This window comes from Nycticebus coucang, chromosome 10, assembly GCF_027406575.1.
Source record: "Nycticebus coucang isolate mNycCou1 chromosome 10, mNycCou1.pri, whole genome shotgun sequence".
Classification (NCBI taxonomy): Eukaryota; Metazoa; Chordata; class Mammalia; order Primates; family Lorisidae; genus Nycticebus; species Nycticebus coucang.
Genome location: NC_069789.1, coordinates 27,906,152 through 27,926,399, shown reverse-complemented (window position 1 = coordinate 27,926,399; position 20,248 = coordinate 27,906,152).

Sequence of the window (20,248 nt, the reverse complement as noted above, 5' to 3'; positions counted from 1 at the left end):
GGCCTGGACTGACATGCTGGGGAAGAGCAGAGCTTTCAGTGTTTGGCAGAGGGCTGCCTTGCAGCCTCAGCCCTCGGGCATAGAGTGAAACCAGTTTTCCTACACCAGATAAGCAGATAGCTATTTCAGGAGAGATCTCAGTGATGAGTGCTTTCCTGGGAAACCTTCTCCTTAGCCAGGGTTAATGTTTTAAAGTGTCTTTCAGCAGGCTGAGGAGAGATTCAGGATCTTAACCCTGTGGGGTTTGAGGGCAAAGAAGTCAGCAGAGGCCTCTAGTCTCCATCTCATACAGCCGTATCAGCATTGTGATTAGCATCTCATACCCCAGAAGATCACCTGTTGCCCAGACAATATTTAGCAAGACATATATACTGCTTTGTTTTTGGTTTGGGTTTTCTTTTTATTTCAACATTTCCCCCTAGATATTATTTTTCTTTCTTCATTTTCCTAATTTAAATATAATTTTCCATTGTTGCCTTCTTTAACAAGTAGAATTTCATTTTTGCTAGTGTTTCTGTCCATGTTATTTGGTTTTCCTCCCAATTTTATTCTGTAAGGTTTTCTGTTTGTTTTGGTTTGATTTATAGTATTTTTGTCTTTCTTCTCTATTTGGTGGAGGTGGGGTACCGTATCTGCTAAGGATGGCAAAGAGTTACTGACTTCAAGGGAACCATCCAAACCCCCAGAGGTTGGGGTTTTTTAAGGTGTAGGTCAAAGTACTCACCTGTACACCTTTATTACTCCTTCCGTCTTTCTGTGGCTCGGTTCTTTTCATAAATATTACTTTTTACTCACCCCCTCTCCTTTCTCATCTTTCTTTCTTTTTTAAAAAATCTTTTTTCTCTTCTTGCTCTTCAATCTTCTAATCCTTTTAGTTCTGTTCCAAAAGGACTCATTGAAACCTTAGTCAAGAGGCATGGTAACTTAAAGAACAAGAGGAAGTGAAAGAAAAATTAGGGCAAGGAAATGGATAAAAGAAAACACCCATGAGGAAAAATCAGCAGAAGAATCCCAGCAACATGAAAAACAAGCCCACAACAACCCTACCAAGGGACCATGAGGTAGCTACTGCAGAAGATTCCACCTACAAAGGAAAATTAGAAATGACAGAAGCGGAATTTATTTATTTATTTATTTATTTTACAGTTTTTGGCTGGGGCTGTGTTTGAACCCACCATCTCTGACATATGGGGCCAGCGCCCGACCCCTTTGAGCCACAGGCGCTGCCCCCAGAAGCAGAATTTAAAATACAGATGAGGAAAACAATGAAGGAAATTGCTGAGAAAGTAGAAAATAACCAAAAGGAAATCCAAAAACAGAATCGAATGAAATTAAGAATATAGAAAGGATATAGCAGAGCTGAAGGAATTGAAGCAGTCAATTAGGGAACTTAAAGATGCAAAAGAAAGCATCAAGAACAGATTAGATCATGCAGAAGAAAGAATTTCAGAGGTATAGGACAAAGTTATTGAGTTAACTCACATAGTTAAAGTTGAAGAAAAAAGAGAGAGAAAGCAGAATGTTCACTGACAGAATTATGGGACTTTATGAAACGTTCAAACATATAAGTTATAGGTATCCCAGAAAGGGAAGAGGAATGCCCCAGAGGAATGGAAGTCATAACAGAGAGTATTATCAATGAAAATTTACCAAATATCACCAAAAATTCGACACACTCCTTTCAGAGGTATAACGGACCCCAGGTCACTTAAATTCAAATACAGTTTTTCCAAGAAACTCTCTTTGTGATGAACTCTGTTTGTGATGAACCTGTCCAAAGTTAAGATAAAAGAAAAGATTTTTGCATGCTGACAGGAATAAGTGCCAATTGACCTACAGGGGCAAATCCATCAGGGTGACTGCAGACTTCTCTAATGAAATTTTTCAAACCAGAAGACAATGGTCATCTACTTTTAATTTACTTAAACAAAAAAATTTCCAGACCAGAATATTATATCCCGCTAAGGGAAGTTTCAAAATTGATGGAGAAATCAAATCTTTTACTAATATGCAAACATTGAGGAAATTTGCCACAACAAGGCCGGCTCTACAGGAAATACTTCAACCTGTTCTACACACTGACCATCACAATGGACCATCAGCAAAGTAAGCACCCAGAAATTAAAAGATCGAACCTAGCTTCCACAATGATACAAAAGATAAAATAGTAAGCAATAGACTTTCACAAAATAAGATGAATAGAATTTCACCACACTTATCAATTATCTCAATAAATATTAATGGCTTTAATTCCCCCACGTCATCTGAAGAGGCACAGATTGGCTGATTGGATTAAAAAATGCACGCCATCTATTTACGTCTGCAAAAAACACACCTAGCCTCGAAAGATAAATTAAAACTCAGAGTTAAGGGTTGGAAGACAATTGTTCAGGCAAATGTAATTCAGAAGAAAAGAGAAGTTGCAATCTTATTTTCAGATACAAGTAGATTTAAAGAAACTAAAGTCAAAAAGGACAAAGATGGACACTTCCTATTGGTCAAAGAAAAAATACAACAAGAAGACATTTTGATTCTAAATATTTATGCACCCAACTGAAATGCTCCCAGATTCTTGAAACAGACTTTACTTAGTCTGAGCAATATGATATCCTAAAACAACATAATATTAAGGGACTTTTAACACTCCTGTTACAGGGCTGGAAAGATCCTCTAAACTGAAATTAAACAAAGATGAGGGACAGAAATGAGACCTTAGAACAACTGTGCTTGATACACATATGTAGAATACTCCATACCAAAGCTAATGAATATACATTCTTCTCCATGGCCCATGCAACATTCTCCCAAATTGATCATATCCTCAGACACAAAACAAACATCAACAGAGTCAAAAGAATTAAAATTTTACCTTCTATCTTCTCAGACCACAAGGCATTAAAGGTATAACTCAACTCTAACAAAAATGTTCAATTCTACACAAAGGCATGGAAATTAATCTACCTTGTGCTGAATGAGAGTTGAGTGCAGGAAGAAATAAAAGAGGAAATCATTAACTTCCTTGAGGATAACAGCAATGAAGACACAATCTACCCAAACCTGTGGGATACAGCGAAAGCAGTTCTGAGAGGAAAATTTATCACTTTAGATGACTACATCTGAAAAACAGAAACAGAGAGCATCAACAAACTCATAAGCCATCTTGTGGAACTGAAAAAAGAAGAACAATCTAAGCCTAAACCCAGCAGAATAGAAATGTCCAAAATTAAATCAGAGATTAATGAAATTGAAAGCAAAAGAATCATTTAGAAAATTAATGAAACAAGGAGTTGATTTCTTGAAAAAAAATAAATAAAATAGACAAACCTTTGGCCAGACTAACTAGAAATAGAAAAGTAAAATCTCTAGTAACCTCAATCAGGAATGATAAAGGGGAAATAACAACAAATGCCACAGAGATACAAGAGATTATCTCTGAATACTATGAGAAACACTATGCCCAGAAATTTGAAAATGTGAAGGAACTGGATCAATATTTGGAATCACACTCCCTCCGTAGACTTAGCCAGGAAGAAATAGATCTCCTGAACAGACCAATTTCGAGCACTGAGATCAAAGAAACAGTAAAAAAATCTCCCAAAAGAAAAATGCCCTGGTCTGGATGGCTTCAAACCAGAATTCTATCAAATCTTCAAAGAAGAGCTGAGGCCCATACTACATAAATTATTCCAAAAAATTGAAGAGGAAGGAATCTTCCCCAACACATTCTACAAAGCACACATCATCCTGATACCAAAACCAGGAAAAGACACAACTAAAAAGGAGAACTTCAGATCAATTTTGCTAATAAATATATATGCCAAATTCTCAAAAAAATCCTAGCCAACAGATTACAGCTTATCATCAAAAAAGTTATACATCATGATCAAGCAGGTTTTATCCCAGGAATGCAAGAGTGGTTTAACATATGCAAATCTATCAACATTATTCACATCAACAGAGGCAAAAACAATGACCATATGGTCCTCTCAATAGATGCAAAAAAAAAAAAAAATCGATAAAATCCAGCACCCTTTTCTAATTAGAATACTGAAGAGTATAGGCATAGGTGGCACATTTCTTAAACTGATCAAAGCCATCTATGACAAACCCACAGCTAATATTTTACTGAATGGAGTAAAACTGAAAGCTTTTCCTCTTAGAACTGGAACCAGACAAGGTTGTCCTCTGTCACCATTATTATTCGACATAGTTCTGGAACTTCTAGCCAATACTATTAGGCAAGAGAAGGAAATAAAAGGCATTCAAATGGGAGCAGAGGAGGTCAAACTCTCCCTCTTGGCTGACAATATGATCTCATACATAGAGAGCTCCAAAGACTCAACCACAAGCTCCTGGAAGCGATCAAAACATATAGTTATGTCTCAGGGTATAAAATCAATGTCCATAAGTCAATAGCCTTTGTTTACGCCAATATAAGCCAAGATGAGAGGCTAAGTAAGGACACAACACCCTTCACCATAGCTTCAAAGAAAATGAAATACCTAGAAATATACCTAATAAAAGAGGTGAAGGACCTCTATAAAGAAAATTATGAAACCCTAAGAAAAGAAATAGCAGAGGATATTAACAAGTAGAAGAACATACCATGCTCATGGCTGGGAAGAATCAACATTGTTAAAATGTCAACATTGTTAAATTCTCAAAGCAATCTACAGATTCAATGCCATTCATATTAAAATAACCTACTTTGTACTTTCAAGACTTGGAAAAAAAATGCTTCATTTTGTATGGAACAAGAAAAAAAACCTGTATTACTAAGGCAGTTCTTAGTAATAAAAACAAAGTTGGGGGCATCAGCATACCAGACTTTAAGCTGTACTACAAGGCCTGTTTTGTAGTGGTCAAAACAGCATGATACTGGCACAAAAATAGACACATAGACATTTGGAATAAAATAGAAACCCAGGAAATGAAACTAACATCTTCCAGCCACCTAATCTCCAATAAACCAAACAAAAACATACACTGGAGGAAAGAATCCCTATTCAATAAATGGTGCTGGGAGAACTGGATATCCACATGTAAAAGACTGAAACTGGACCCACAGCTTTCTCCATTCACAAAAATTGATTCAAGATAGATAAAAGACCTAAATTTAAGGCATGAAATGATAAAAATCCTCAAAGAAAGCACAGGAAAAACATTTGACGATATCTGCCTGGGGAAAGACTTTATGAAGAAGACTGCCATGGCAATTGCAACAATGAAAATAAACAAACGGGACAGGACTTAATTAAATTGAAATTCTTCTGTACAGTTAAGGAGACAACAACCAAAGCAAATACACAACCTACACATGGGAAAGGATATTTGCATATGTTGAATCAGACAAAAGCTTGATAACTGGGCTCTATAGAGAACACAAATTAATCCACATGAAAAAAAGCCAACAATCCCATATATCAATAGGCATGAGACATGAATAGAACTTTCTCTAAAGAAGCCAGACAAATGGCTAGGAAATGTATGAAAAAATGCTCATCATCCCTAATTATTAGAGAAATGCAAATAAAAACCACCCTGAGATACCATCTAACCCCAGTAAGAATGGCCCACATCACAAAATCTCAAAACTGCAGATGCTGCCGTGGATGTGGAGAGAAGGGAGCACTTTTGCACTGCTGGTGAGACTGCAAACTAATACAATCTTTTTGGAAGGAAGTATGGAGAGCTCTGAAAGAACTCAAGCTAGACCTCCTATTTGATCCTGCAATCCCATTACTGGACATCTACCCAGAAGGAAAAAAAATCCTTTTACCATAAGGACACTTGCACTACTAGACTGTTTATTGCAGCTCAATTTACAATCACCAAAATGTGGAAACAGCCTTAATGCCCACCAACCCAGGAATGGATTAACAAGCTGTGGTATATGTAGACCATAGAATACTATTCAGCCATTAAAAAGGATGGAGACTACATCCTTTGTATTAACCTGGGTGGAAGTGGAACACACTATTCTTAGTAAAGCATCACAAGAATGGAGAAGCAAGAATCCTATGTACTCAGTTTTGATATGAGGGCAATTAATGACCTAGTACATGGTGGGGGATGGGGAAAGGGGAGAGCAGAGAGAGAGAGAAGGAGTGAGGGGGTCGGGAAAAGGAAGAGCAGAGAAAGGGACTGAGGGGGGAAGGGAAGAGTAGCGAGAGGGAAGGAGGGAGGTGTTGGGGGGGTCTCAGTGTGTGATACACCTTTTGGGGCAAGACACAATTATAAGAGGGATTTTACCTAATAAATGCTATCAGTATAACCTGGTCTCTTGTACTCTCAATGAATCTCCAACCATAAAAGAAAAATATATTAGCAAAGATGTATTAACATTATCTAAAATAATTTTGGGTGGCACCTGTGGCTCAGTGGGTAGGGTGCCAGCCCCATATACCGAGGGTAGTGGGTTCAAACCTGGCCCCGGCCAAATTGCAACAAAATAATAGCCAGGCATTGTGGCAGCTACTCGGGAGGCTGAGGCAAGTGAATCGCCTAAGCCCAGGAGTTGGAGGTTGCTGTGAGCTGTGTGATGGCATGGCACTCCACCAAGAATGATAAAGTGAGACTCTGTTGTTCTAAGCTTCAAAGCAGAAGTTCTTGCTGCTGCAGCCTTTGTTCAGAAGTACTTTGAAATCACATCCACTGCAATGATTATTTCTCTCATAAAGTCCAGCCTTGACAGCAGCAGAAGCAGCCAAATTAGGATTCAAATGGGTCATGATGTTACGAATAATAGCATTCATCTCAAGAAAGTGTTGCCTACACTTTAGAAACTTTCTGCCATAGGACCAGGAGTTACAAAGTAGAAGCTGACAGAAACTGTGAGACATAAACATAAAATTAATTTTTTTTTTCATTTAGAGATTAGGAAGATATAATCATTTGACATTTATTCCCTTTTCCCATATACCAAATAAATAAGTCCTATTCTGTTTCTAACGCCTAGTCTTGGTGGATAATTTTGTTTAGCCTTGCTGGAAGAATTGAATAAGGTTGTCAGTCATTGGAAAAGTCCTGGGAGCTATTTTGGCAAGAAGGACTAGCTAAGTGTCAGTGGTTGGGGATACAAAGATCAGATCAATGGTGTGACCTTTGTTCTCATGGTTACACCTTCCAGAGAATGGATGCAGAAATAGGTCATTGCTGAAAATAAAGACAATTTGTAGTGTGGGCAAGAGAAAGGAGCCCTAAAGCCATCCTGGAAAAATGGAGTCAGGGAAGGATTTCTGAAGGAATGAATTCCATCAACCAGTGGAATGGTGGAGACATAAGTAAAAAGAAAGACCCAGAAGCAAGAAATGGCACAGGAAATGGTGCTCTTAACAGTACGTTGTTGCTTATGCACAAAGTGGTGGATGAGAATGATGAAGATGATGCTGGAAAGGTGGGCAGAGACAGTATCTCTGAGAACCATGAAAAGGATATTCATGACCTGGAGGGGTGGCTCACACTTATAATCCCAGCACTTTGGGAGGCTGAGGCATGAGGATTGCTTAAGACCAGGAGTTGAGACCAGTCTGAGCAAGAGTGATACCTTGTCTCTATAAAAATTAGAAAAATTATCCAGGTGTGGTGGTACATGCCTGTAGTCCCAGCTATTACAGAGCCCAAGGCAGGAGAATCACTGGAGCCCAGGAATTCAGGGCTGCAGTGTATTATGATGATGCCACTGCACTCTAGCCTGGATAACAGAGCAAGATTCTGTGTCAAAAAATGAGACAGAGGGGAGGGGAGGAGAGAAGAAAGGAGAGGGGACAGGAAAAGAAAAAGATATCCATAGGGTTCTTGAACTTCCTAATGCCGTGATGTATTTTCATTGTTACAAAGAGGTCGTGAGCACAGGTTGAGAACCGCTGCCACAGAGGATGGGTCTGTGGAGAAACTGCAACCAAAGGAGGAGTATGACGTGGATTACAATTTTTCCAGGTGCCAAGGGTGAAAGTTAGATGTAGGGCAGGCAAAACAAAGAGCAAGGGAACAGAGATGAGAAATCCTCACACCATTAGAATTGAAGTGACCAACTCAAGAATTCTTTTACAGAATAGAAACAGAGGCCAGAAGAGGTAAAGGAATTATGTCAACATCTCTCTCATTGTCTCAGCTTAGGAGTGAGCCTTGACACTTAAGTGATATCAAGGGGAATTATGAAAAGGGACAAGTGTGGGTTTTAATGCTTCCCGAATGTCCCCAGAGCAAAAGGGTAGGTATCAAGATATTTCTGAATGTTTGACTTGCCTGCAGCCTTTATTTTTCCCTCTCTCATCCCCCCACCCCAGACTTTACACACCATAGCTCCTGATACCAAGGAACACATTCTCTTCTCTAATAAGATCTATGGTTTAACAGTAAAGAAGGAGGCAGAAATCTTCCTGGAGAAGTAGATGTTCCCAGGCAAGTGACAGTGATAGATAAGAATTCAAAATTAAGAATTGGGTTGGCTGAGGCTTTAGAGTTCTGGGGTTAGGTAATAGGTGAAAGGGATGAGAGTAGACCAAGAATTCACTGTCAAGGACCTACAGCTCTATCAATACCTTGGAGGCATCCATTTGTACAGCTCAGGCTGATAATTGTATTATTAGACCATGCATCCATGATGGCAAAGAGTGCCTTGAGGGGACCAAAAAACAATAAGCCTTCCCTATAATCTCCATCAACCATCCATCCAAGTGATCTAAAGCCAAAATAAAAGCTCACTGTGCAATGGCAACTTTCAGCAAGTAGTCTAGCCATTCTCCCTTCAAATCCTTAAGAACTTCTTCTCCATGGGCATCGTAAGGTTTCATCAGCCTTTCAACTAACAATAGTCAATGTTCTTTGTCCTCAACCACCATGGTCCCTGTTGTACTCAACACATACTGGGCTGTGCAAATCTGGCAATGTGGACCCACTGCAAGGGCCAACTCCCCTGAATCATGTAGTCTCACGGAAATGGGTGATAAAGACAGACGGTCTGCCCCTCAAAAGAGCAGGGAGACAGAGGCAGGCATGTTGCATGAGGCTGGGATGATTTCTCCTGGAGAAAAGCATGAATATCTTGGGTGCCTGGTGAAGCTTTGTGTATCCTGGAGACTGTACCTCCCTCTGAAGTTTTTTAGACAAATTGATCAACAGAAAGTTCATTTGCTGATCAGTTTGGCTTCTCAAGGGCAGGGACTACATAGGAGGGACATCTGAACTACCTCTCAAGACTGATCTATGGAGCCAGCTGTGATTTCTCTCTCCTCCATTCCTGTCCTCTGGGAAGAATCACTCTAGTCTTCTTTGTATCACCTCTTGGTGACAAGTGACAGCATTTTCTGACTTACAGTTCCCTAGTCAGGCACATGGTTGAATAGCAAAGGGAATCAGGTTTCACAAGGGGAGTGATACTCGAACATGACTGTGCACCAGAATGATCTAAAGGGCTCATTTAAACACAGATTGCTGAGATTCATCCCCAAGTTTCTGTTTCAGTAGATCGAAGTGTAAATTATAATTTGCATTTGGGGCATGCTCCAGATTTGATGTTCCCCAAAACAATTATTTGAGAACCACTGTCCAGGGACAGTGTTTCACAAATTTGGTTTTACCAAAAATATCAACTAGGACTCTTGTTAATATTGTAGCTTCCAACTCTATACAAGACTTATGTTGTCGGTATCTCTAGGGAAAGGGTTAAGAATCTATTTTTTAAATTATAAGTTTTATTTTTTATTTATATCAATTTTTTATTGTTGAGAAATGTCTATAATAAAATCTATCATTTTTACCATTTTTAAGTGTACAATGTGTTGGCATTAGGTACTTTTACAATGTTGTGCATAACCACCACTATTTCCTACTCTTTTTTATTATCCTAAAGATGATGAAAGTTGCATTATTACCCATTAAATAATAACACCCCATTCTTCTCTACCTCCAGCCCCTGGAAACCTCTATTGCACTTTAATTCCCTATCTAGGTTCCTCATCTGAGTGCAACCATACAATATTTGTTATTTCATATCTAGTATCTTTCACTTAACATAACATTTTTAAGGTTCAACCGTGTCATTTTGGGAATCAAATTAAAAAAAAAATCGTTGCTAAGGCCAATATTAAGGAGTTTTCCTATGGTGTTTTTGTTTTGCTATTGTTTTGTTTCGGTTTCTTGAGAAAGTTTACAGTTTTGGGCAGTTCCTGTGGCTCAGTGAGTAGGGCGCCGGTCCCATATATCGAGTGTGGTGGGTTCAATCCCGGCCCCGGCCAAACTGCAACAAAAAATAGCTGGGCGTTGTGGCAGGTGCCTGTAGTCCCAGCTAATCAGGAGACTGAGGCAAGAGAATCGCTTAAGCCCAAGCACTGGTGGTTGTCATGAGCTGTGATGCCATGGCACTCTACTGAGGGCGACAAAGTGAGACTCTGTCTCTAAAAAAAAAAAAAAAAGAAAGAAAAAAGAAAAGATAGTTTACAGTTTCAAGTCTTACATTTCAATCTTCCACTTTGGATTGATTTTTATGTATGGTATAAGAGGAGAGTCAAATTTCTTTCTTTTTTGGAGGGTTTTTTTGTTTTTGTTTTGGTGGGGGGGTTGCGTTTGGCTATCCAGTTTCCACAACTCAAGTTACTAAAAAGACTATCTTTTCCCCGTTGGGCATTCTTAGAGTCTTTGTTAAAAAATAGTTGACTACACATGAGTGTTGATCTCCATGAGTAGATTTATTTCTGGGCTTTCTATTCTGTTCCATTGTTCTATATCTTTTATGGCAATACCATGCCATTTTGATTTCTACAACATTGCAATATAGTAAATAATAAGGAAATGTGATGCCTCCAGCTTTGTTCCTCTTTTTAAAATTTTTTAATCAATGAATAATAATTACATATGTTTACATGGCACACTGTGATGTTTTCATATATGTGTGCATTGTGGAATGATTATATCAAGCTAATTAAGATAGCCATGACCTTGCATAGTAGCCAGGAACAGGGAGACAAATACTGCATCATCTCACTTATATGAAGAAGCTAAAAAGTCAAAACTCGTAAAAGCAGAGAGCAGAATGGTGGTTACCAGAGGCTGGAATGGGGGTTGGTGAGGGAGAGAATAATCACAAGAGTAAAAAGTTTCAGTTAGATCTGAGGAATACTTTTTGAGATCTATTGCACAATAGGGTGACTATAGTTAATCATGTAATGTACATTTCAAAATGACAAACAGATTTTAAACGTTCCTACCATCTTTGTTCTTAATTGCTCAACATTGCTTTAGCTGGCCAGGCATAGTGGCTTACACTTGTAATCCTAGCACTCTGGGAGGCCAAGGTGAGTGGATTGCTTAAGCTCATGAGTTCAAGACCAGCCTGAGTAAGACCAAGACCCTGTCACTACTAAAAATAGAAAAACTAACCAGCATCAAGATGGATACATGTAGCTATTTGGGAGGCTGAGGCAAGAGGATCACTTGAGCTCAAGAGAACGAGGTGTCTGTGACCTACGACACCACAGTTCTCAACCCAGGGTGACAGAGTAAGGCTCTGTCTCTAAAAAATAAAAAAAAAAAAATCCTTTAGATATTCAGAGTCTTTTGTAGTATCACATAAATAGTAGGATATTTCAATACCCAACTTTTAACAATGCATAGATCATCAACACAGAAAATCAATAAGAAAACACTGGACTTGAACTACACTTCAGGCCAAGGGGATCTAATAGACATATCCAGAACAGTGCCTCCAACAACAGAAGAATGTGTTCTTATCAAATACACATGGAACAGTCTCCAGGATAGATCATATGTGAAGCCACAAGACAAATCTTAACAAATTTAAGAAGACTGAGTCCCATCAAGCATCTCGTCCAACCACAACAGTATACAACTAAAAATCAATAACAGAAAAAAACTGGACAATTTACAAACATGGAAATTAAGACCCTCCTAAATAACCAATGGCTTAAAAAAGAAATAGAAGGGTAAATTGAAAAGTATTTTGAGATAAATGGAAATGGAACCACAACATACTAAAATTTATAGGACGCTATACCCACAGTTCTAACAGGAATTATAGCAATAAAATTCTACATTTAAAAGGGAAAGATTTCAAATAAACATCCTGTTACACCTCAAAAACCTTGGAAAAAGCACAAACTAATCCCAAAGTTAGTAGAAGGAAAAAATAATAAATATCAGAGAAAATATAAATAAAATGAGACTAGAAAAACAATAGAAAACATCAAGAAAACAAAGGTTTTCTTTTTAAAATAAAAAATACGGATGAATCTTTAGCTAGGCTAAGAAAAAAGCAAGGAGGACTCAAATAAAATCAGAAATGAAAGAGGAGACATTACGAATGACACAATAGAAATGTAAAGGATCACAGGAGACTTCTATGAACAATTACACCTCAATGAATTGAATAACCTAGAAGAAATAAATAAATTCCTATAAAGACAAACCTCCCAAGACTAAACTATGAAGAAACACGAAATATGACTGGCCCAGTAATGAGGATGGAGATTTAATAAACAATCAAAAATCTCCTATTAAAGAAAAGCCCAGAGCAAGTCACAGTGGCTGGCACCTGTACATAGTCTCAGCCGTTCAGATGGCTGAGGCAGGAGGATCACTTAAGCCTAGGAGTTTGAGGCTTCAGTGAGCTATGAATGCACCACTGAAGTTTATCTCATGCAACAAAAAGAGACATTGTCTCTAAAAAATATAAATGAATTAAATAAAACTGAATTTCAGATAAATAATGAATGTTTTTTAGTATAGGTAAGTACCAAGTACATGCACTATTTGTTTTGAATTCTAATTTTTTTTTTTTTACATTTGAGATTAATGTGAGGGTACAGATGCTTAGGTTACAGTGTCTTTGCTTTTATTAACTAACGTTCAAGTTTTAGTTGAATGCTTTGAAATACTAACTTAATTAGATGTCTTTATTTCCTGCTAAATCTGGCAGCCCATCTAGGAAGATAAGTGCAAATAATCATGACCTGCTATTAGGAATCTGAGGCTTAGAAAAGTGTGTTGATGTACTGAAGGTGCCACCATCTGTTGATGTAGGATTGGGTTCCTGTGGCTCAGTGAGTAGGGCGCCGGCCCCATATGCCGAGGGTGGCGGGTTCAAACCCAGCCCCGGCCAAACTGCAACCAAAAAATAGCCGGGCATTGTGGCGGGTGCCTGTAGTCCCAGCTGCTCGGGAGGCTGAGGCAAGAGAATCGCGTAAGCCCAAGAGTTAGAGGTTGCTGTGAGCCGTGTGACGCCATGGCACTCTACCCGGGGGCAGTACAGTGACACTCTGTCTCTACAAAAAAAAAAAAAAAAGAGTTGATTTCAAAGCACATAACCTTTCATTACCTGTGTTGCCTTCCCCATGCCAGCCACAAACACACCTCTCATAGACAGCCACTGCAGACATTCAGACATATTTCCTTCGAGTTTTTCCTCATGCATTGTTTTAATCATATAATATTCATCATTCCAGCTGACAGAGTTTTGAAGAATCAAAATGGGTTATCCCTAGCAGTGGTTCTCAACCTTCCTAATGCTGTGACCCTTTAATGCTGTGACTTTAATACAGTTCCTCATGTTGTGGTGACCCCAAACATAAAATTATTTTCATTGCTACTTCATAACTATAATTTTGCTACTGTTATAAATCATAATGTAAATATCTGATATGCAGGATGGTCTTAGGCGACCCCTGTGAAAGACTCATTCCACCCCCAAAGGGGTCACGACACACAGGTTGAGAACCGCTGTTCTAGAGGAAGGTTTGGTGAACAATTATTGTAAGATCTCTCAGGAGCTGACCTTCGTGAATTAACATGGGTCTATGGCTGTGACTTAGCCTTTTGGAAATACAGATACGTGACTAGTCAGTGTACCACATGGAACTCAGACTTTTGCACTAACGTAATTAAAAACACAAGTGATAGAGTCACTCTAGCCAGAGGCATTCTAGAGTCAGCCACTGGGAGGCTCTGGATTCTGGATTTAAAAAATGCTGGTGGAGAAGTAGGTGGAGCCCGCGATTTGAACACCAGGCGGCGCAGAAGTTAGCCGGCCGCCAACTCCTCCCCGACTTGCAGACAGTGCTCTCCAGGCTTCCCCCAGACGCCAGTCTCTCGCCCCTGACCTGGAAGTTTGAACACTAAGAGCCCTGGGGTTGGTCGCCAGGACTCTCTGCCGCTGGTCCTGGGCCCACGCAGGAGACCCAAGCCCAAGGCTACTACTAGGAGGCAAGGCACAGCAAGACCCCGAGCCCTGGCCCCTGGCGGCTGGGCCCTCCCCTAGGAACTTCCTCCCATCAACATGGTGAGAGGAGACCTTTGTGGCTAAATGAGAACTGAAAACTTCATAGGAGCACACCTCTTATTAAGGAAAAACCCCTTCAGCTGCCTGGCAAGAGAAATAGGTAGTAAATTCACTCGTGGTGTGGACTTCAATTGTCAAGCCCAGGCCCTGTTGGCCCTGCAAGAGGCAGCAGAAGCATTTCTAGTTCATCTCTTGGGAGATGCTTAGCTTCTCACCTTACAGGCTGGCCGAGTTACTATTTTCCGAAGGGCTCGACTGAGCTCCTACAGCCAGCGTTTCTGGGTGATGCAAGGGACTCTCTCTGGAGCCACAACTAGATCCAAAGGAGTCTGAGGTGCTGCCTGGGCGTGGCTGTCTCTGAGCAGTGTGTGCATGTTGCTTTTTAATGTTTTGTTTTTTTTTTTAAAGAAGGAGAAGACTGCTTGAGTTTCTTCTGTAACAGACATAATATATAAGATGATCAACACAGTTCCAGAGGACTGAAAATTATTTTCAGATAAAGAGACTCCAAAGTTGACTTACTCATGTTACTATTTAAGGATTTTGAGGATGCCAGATTTGCTGTGTTATAGGAGAAAAGAAAATTTACTTGTTATTTTAGATCCTTCTGTGCAATTTATATCTTTTACCATTGGCACTTTTATTATGAACATGAGGGAATAAATAAGAAAAGACCACTTTGATCATTCGTATGGAAAGGCCCAGCAGGTCTAGCATATACATCTCTGCCCTACAGGTCAGCCTCATCATTAGTGGCAGCATCAAGTGTCTTGGTGAGCTGTGTTTATTAAGGAATGTGTAGCTTTCAAAGGCTTAAATTTGGGTCAAATAGAAAATCTTTAAGTTTTGATATTCTCATTTCTTCTAGTAAATTTCTATTCAGAAATTCTAAGTATATTATAAATGTAAAGTCTAACATTCTCACTTGTAAATCATAAAAGATTATCAATCTGGGGTTTTAAAGAGATGTTTCAATGTTTTTATAGGTATTTTATAACTTTTAAGAACAATAATAAAAATAAATTTTTTTAACAACAACAACAACAAAAAAAAAACTCACAGTGATCATAAGGAGCTATCATTTGCTGGCGATTTGAATGACCTCATTTGCTCTCAGCAATTTTCTTTCCCAATTATCAAGTACCAGGACAATAAAAGTTAGTCCTTCTGACTTTGAAGTAATATAAATGAGGGGATCAAAGGCTGGTGTGCCTAAGCCAGACCCAGATGGCTGCCCATTCTGACTCCACACTTATCAGAATAAGTTTATTTATCCCCTGACCCTCAGTTTCCTTTTCTTTGAAATATGAACAGTAATCCCCACCTTTGAGAGTTTGTGGTGAGGACTAAATGAAGTGAGGTACATAAAGTGATTGGCAAGTGCCTGGCACAAAATGAATGTTGTTTAATAAATATTAACTATTAAAAATTATGATTAGGGCTGAGCATAGTTATCCTAGCACTCTGGGAGGCCGAGGAGAGAGGATTGCCTGAGCTTAGGGATTACCAGCCTGAGCAAGAGTAAGACCCGTCTCTATTTAAAAAGTTAAAAAAAAATCAGCCAGGCACTGTGGCAGGGCACCTGTAGTGCCAGCTGTTTGGGAGACTGAGACAAGAGGATTGCTTGAGCCCAGGAGTTTAAGGTTTCTCTAAGCGAGGGTGCTAGAGCATCAGGTCCACACCCAGCATTCACTGGTTGTCTATGCTGTCATAAGTAGGAGGGCCACTCCAGTGAGCCTTGAAGCCTAGGCTGTGGCCTGGATGGAGCTGCCTCAGGGGCAGACCTTGGTTGGTACTAGCAAATATTCAAACAGGAACCTTGAAAGCCAAAGTGGAGAAGTGTTCCATGTGCCACAGCACTCTAGCCCAGGCAACAGAGTGAGACTCTATCTCAAATTTTATATATGTATAAAATTCAGAGCCAGGTGCCTGCTACTTGGGAGGTCAAGGTGGGAAGATCACTTAAGGCCAGGAATTCAAGACTAGCAAGCCAGCTAGCATTAATTCTTTAAAATATATATATATATTAGCCAGGGATGGTGCAGGGATGGTGCTGGGCACCTGTGCACCCAACTACAGTTGAGTCTGAGGCAGAAGGATTACTTTAACTCAAGAGTTTCAGGCTGCAGGGAGCTATGATCACACTACTGCACTCTAGCACTGGCAACAGAATGAGAACCTGTCTCTAGAAAAAAAAAAAAATTACTATTCAGACATTCACTTTGAGTTAGAAATTGGAACCATGGAATGTCAGTGTTTGCTGCTATGAAACAGAGAGGATACTATTTCCAACAATTATCCTTTTAGGTAATAATGTGGTGTAGTTAAAAGTGTGAGTTATGAATCCAAGCAGATTTGGCCTCCTACTAGCTATGTGTATGATCTTGAGAAAGCTCCCCTAGTTGTTCTACCTCATTTTCCCCATCTATAAAATGTGGATAATAACACCATCTATCTAAAAATTATTGTGCATTATGGCTATAATGTACCTGAAACAGTACCTGGCATGATAATAATCATTCGGTAAACCTTAGCAGTTTCGGTTGATGCAAACTATTAACATTTAAATAATGCTAACAGTGTGCCAAATATATTAAAAGTAAAGCAATCCTGGTTTCTCATACTTTATTATTGGATTTCCTCCTTTTTTTGTAACCACACTCCTGTAACCTAGGGAGCCCAGATGATGTGGATGGTTGGCAAGATATCTGGTGCTTGCCTAAAAGAGGCCAAGTGAGGGTTACACCAGACTCAGTCTCAGCTGATAGCTCCCTGTCTAACCACACGTGCCTGCCTGTCCTGGTTCTTAGGAATTCTTTCGTAAGTATAGTAAATGCATGGGTTTTGTATTAAGACACGATTCCACCACATGATAGATTATGCACACCGGGTCAATTACTTAAATTCATTTGTGCCTCTGTTTTATTATCTTCATTTGTGGGGATAAAATGAAGCCTCTGCCTTATAAGGTTTTTGTGATGATCAAATAAATCAGCAATTTGGTTTTTATGTACCTTCTTTTTGTTTTTTTGTTTGTTTTTAGCATGACTTGCCCATGGATACCATGGGTTTTTCTTTTTTTGTTTATTTGTTTCTTTTATTGTTTATTCTATTTGGATTGGTTAAGCTTTTTGTATTTCTGGACTTAGAATTTTCATCAAATCAGGAAAATTTTTCAACTGTTTTTAAAAAAATATGTTTCCTTGACTACTACCTCCTGGATATCCTCTCTTGGTGTGATAAGTGTGTGTGTGTATGTGTGTATCATGTGTATATGTGACATTTTCCCACATGTGATTGATGTTTTCATTTTCTTTTTGTGCTTTACTTTATATAGTTTTTATTGCTAAATACAATCCAGTGTAATATCAGTTAATCCAGGTAATCACAACCAGTAAGAGTTTTTAATTCAGATATTATAGTTTTCATCTAGATGTTCCATTTGGGTCTTTTAAACGTGAATTCCACTTTGCAGCATATTCATGTTGTCTTCTATTTTCTGGTACTTATGGAAATAATTATAACAGCACTAAGATCATCATCTGTCATTTCCATTATCTTTGACCTTTTGGTCTGTTTTTACTGACCGATTTTCTCCTGTTGCTTTGAACGTCTAATTACTTTTACTGGATGAGGAACCTTTTGGCTACCGAATTTTATGTATTCATTGAGAAATTCATGGAGATACTATTCAAACTTAAGTTACTAGGAATCAGTTTGATCCTTTTCAACTTTGCTTGTAAAGCTTGATGGTGTGGGTAAAGCACACTATTAGTCTATGGTTAACCTTTCTGAAAATTCTACCTGAAAATTTGGCTTACATATGAGTAGGTCTTTGCATCTTCTGTGGGAACATACTATCCCCCATATTGTAAGTGCAATTGCTTGGCTCATGTTCTCTAGGCCTCCCAGCCTGGAGGAATTTCCTCTCATGCATATGCAGTTATCAGTATCCAGGGAAAGACTTTATGCAGATGTTTGAAACTCTGTCTCCTGAGTTCATGGAGACTTCTGAGCTTCTGTCCATGTGCTATGGATGATAAGCCACAAGCTGTGGCTATTGTAGAACTTACCATGTTTGTTTTTTTCTCTCAGATTTTCCTATTTCCCTATATATGAAAATAGTTTTTTAATGTATTTTATCTAGAATTTAATGTAGGAAAGATCTCGTTTCTGAAATCTATTATATTCAGAAATTAAAGTTTTAGCTTACTAATTACCTTTACACTCATTGTATTTCTATTTTTTCTGTCTTTTAAAGTTTCAGATTCATTATCATACTTTTATTTTGAGAATTTATCATTTTTCATAATACATTACTTTTTTTAGGGTTAGAGTGATTTTTGTTTAGTCTAACTTTTCAAACTCTTGGATCAATAAGTTTACTTGTTACTATTGACTTTACTCATCATATCTTTTTTCCTTATAATTGTGAACATGCCCTGAGTTAAGTATGATCTGTCCAAACTAGATTTGGTTTTACCTAATTCAGGAGTTCTAAGGTCTAAGATGCCCTGAACCATCTGAGTACTAAAATGTTTGGTGTGTTAATGGATGGTACAAAGAACTAGGATATGAGGTTTGCCTTTGTTATTTAAAGTACCTCTTATAATTATGCACCCTATCATTGTGCCCATTAATTAGGAGGACACCCCTCCCCTCTCCCTGCTCCCTTGTCCCCCCAGCTAGAATTGATTTGAGTTTTTCTCCTATGTGGGCATGTATTAGATCATCTACTGGCTTCAGATTAGAATTGAGTATATTGGATTCTTGCTTCTCCATACTTGTGATACTTTATTAAGAAGAATGTGTTCGAACTACATCCAGGTTAATACAGAAATGTGAAGTCTCCATATTTTTTAATGGATGAATAGTATTCTATGGTATACATACACCACAGAAGTTTGTTAATCCATTCTGGGTTGGTGGGCATGTAGGTTGTTTCCACATCTAGGTGATTGTAAATTGAGCTATGATAAACAATCTAGTGCAAATGTACTTATAATAAAATGTGTTTTTTTTTTAACTTCGCCTAGTAATAGGGATTGCAAGATCAAGTGGGAGGTTTAATTTGACTTTTTGACGATTCTCCATACTTCCTTCCAAAAAGGTTGTATTAGTTTGTAGTCCTGCCAGCAGTGTAAAAGTGTTCCCACCTCTCCACATCCACTCCAGCATATATCACTTTGGGACTTTGTGATGGGGCCTATTCTCACTGGGGTTGGGTGATATTTCAGAGTGGTTTTCATTTGTATTTCTCTGATGGTCAGGATGATGACCATATTTTCTAAATGTTTGTTAGCCACTCATCTGTGTTCATCAGAGAAAGTTCTGTTCGTATCTCTTGCTGAGTGATAGATGGAATTGTTTACTCTTTTTTTTGTTGTTGATCAATTTGAGCTCTCTATAGATACTAGTTGTTGTGTGACCAGAGACGCGAACGAGCAGCAGCTTTGCTGTAGGTGTAAACTCGCTCCTGTAATTATTAAATCAAGAAACAGACTATACACGGTGGGATGGCATATAGCAAAATTCTTTATTCCAAGTTTTAGTTTTATACTCTTCCAGTCACGTACACACCTAATCCATTATCTATTAGTTTCATCATTTTATCTTCTTTTTTACATATCTGTAATTTAACTTGAAAGGAAATATTTTTCATATCAATGCAACCACTTGTGTAGTAAAACTCTTCTTCTAAACAGTGACTAATTTTTGGGCAGGTAGCTAAAAAGAGATCACAAAGACGAAAGTAGCCACAGGGGAATTGAATATCTTCAAGCATTCACTCTGTTTACTCAGTATGAAGTAATGACTGTGACCTTTCTTCAGGGCAGAGCACCTATAGACCTCTGACAATATGTTGTTAACATATGTCAACCCTCTGGCCCATATCTCTGAGGAAGGGTGGCATGCCCTTGGATCTCAGGCTTCACGGGGTGTACTGCTTCAGAG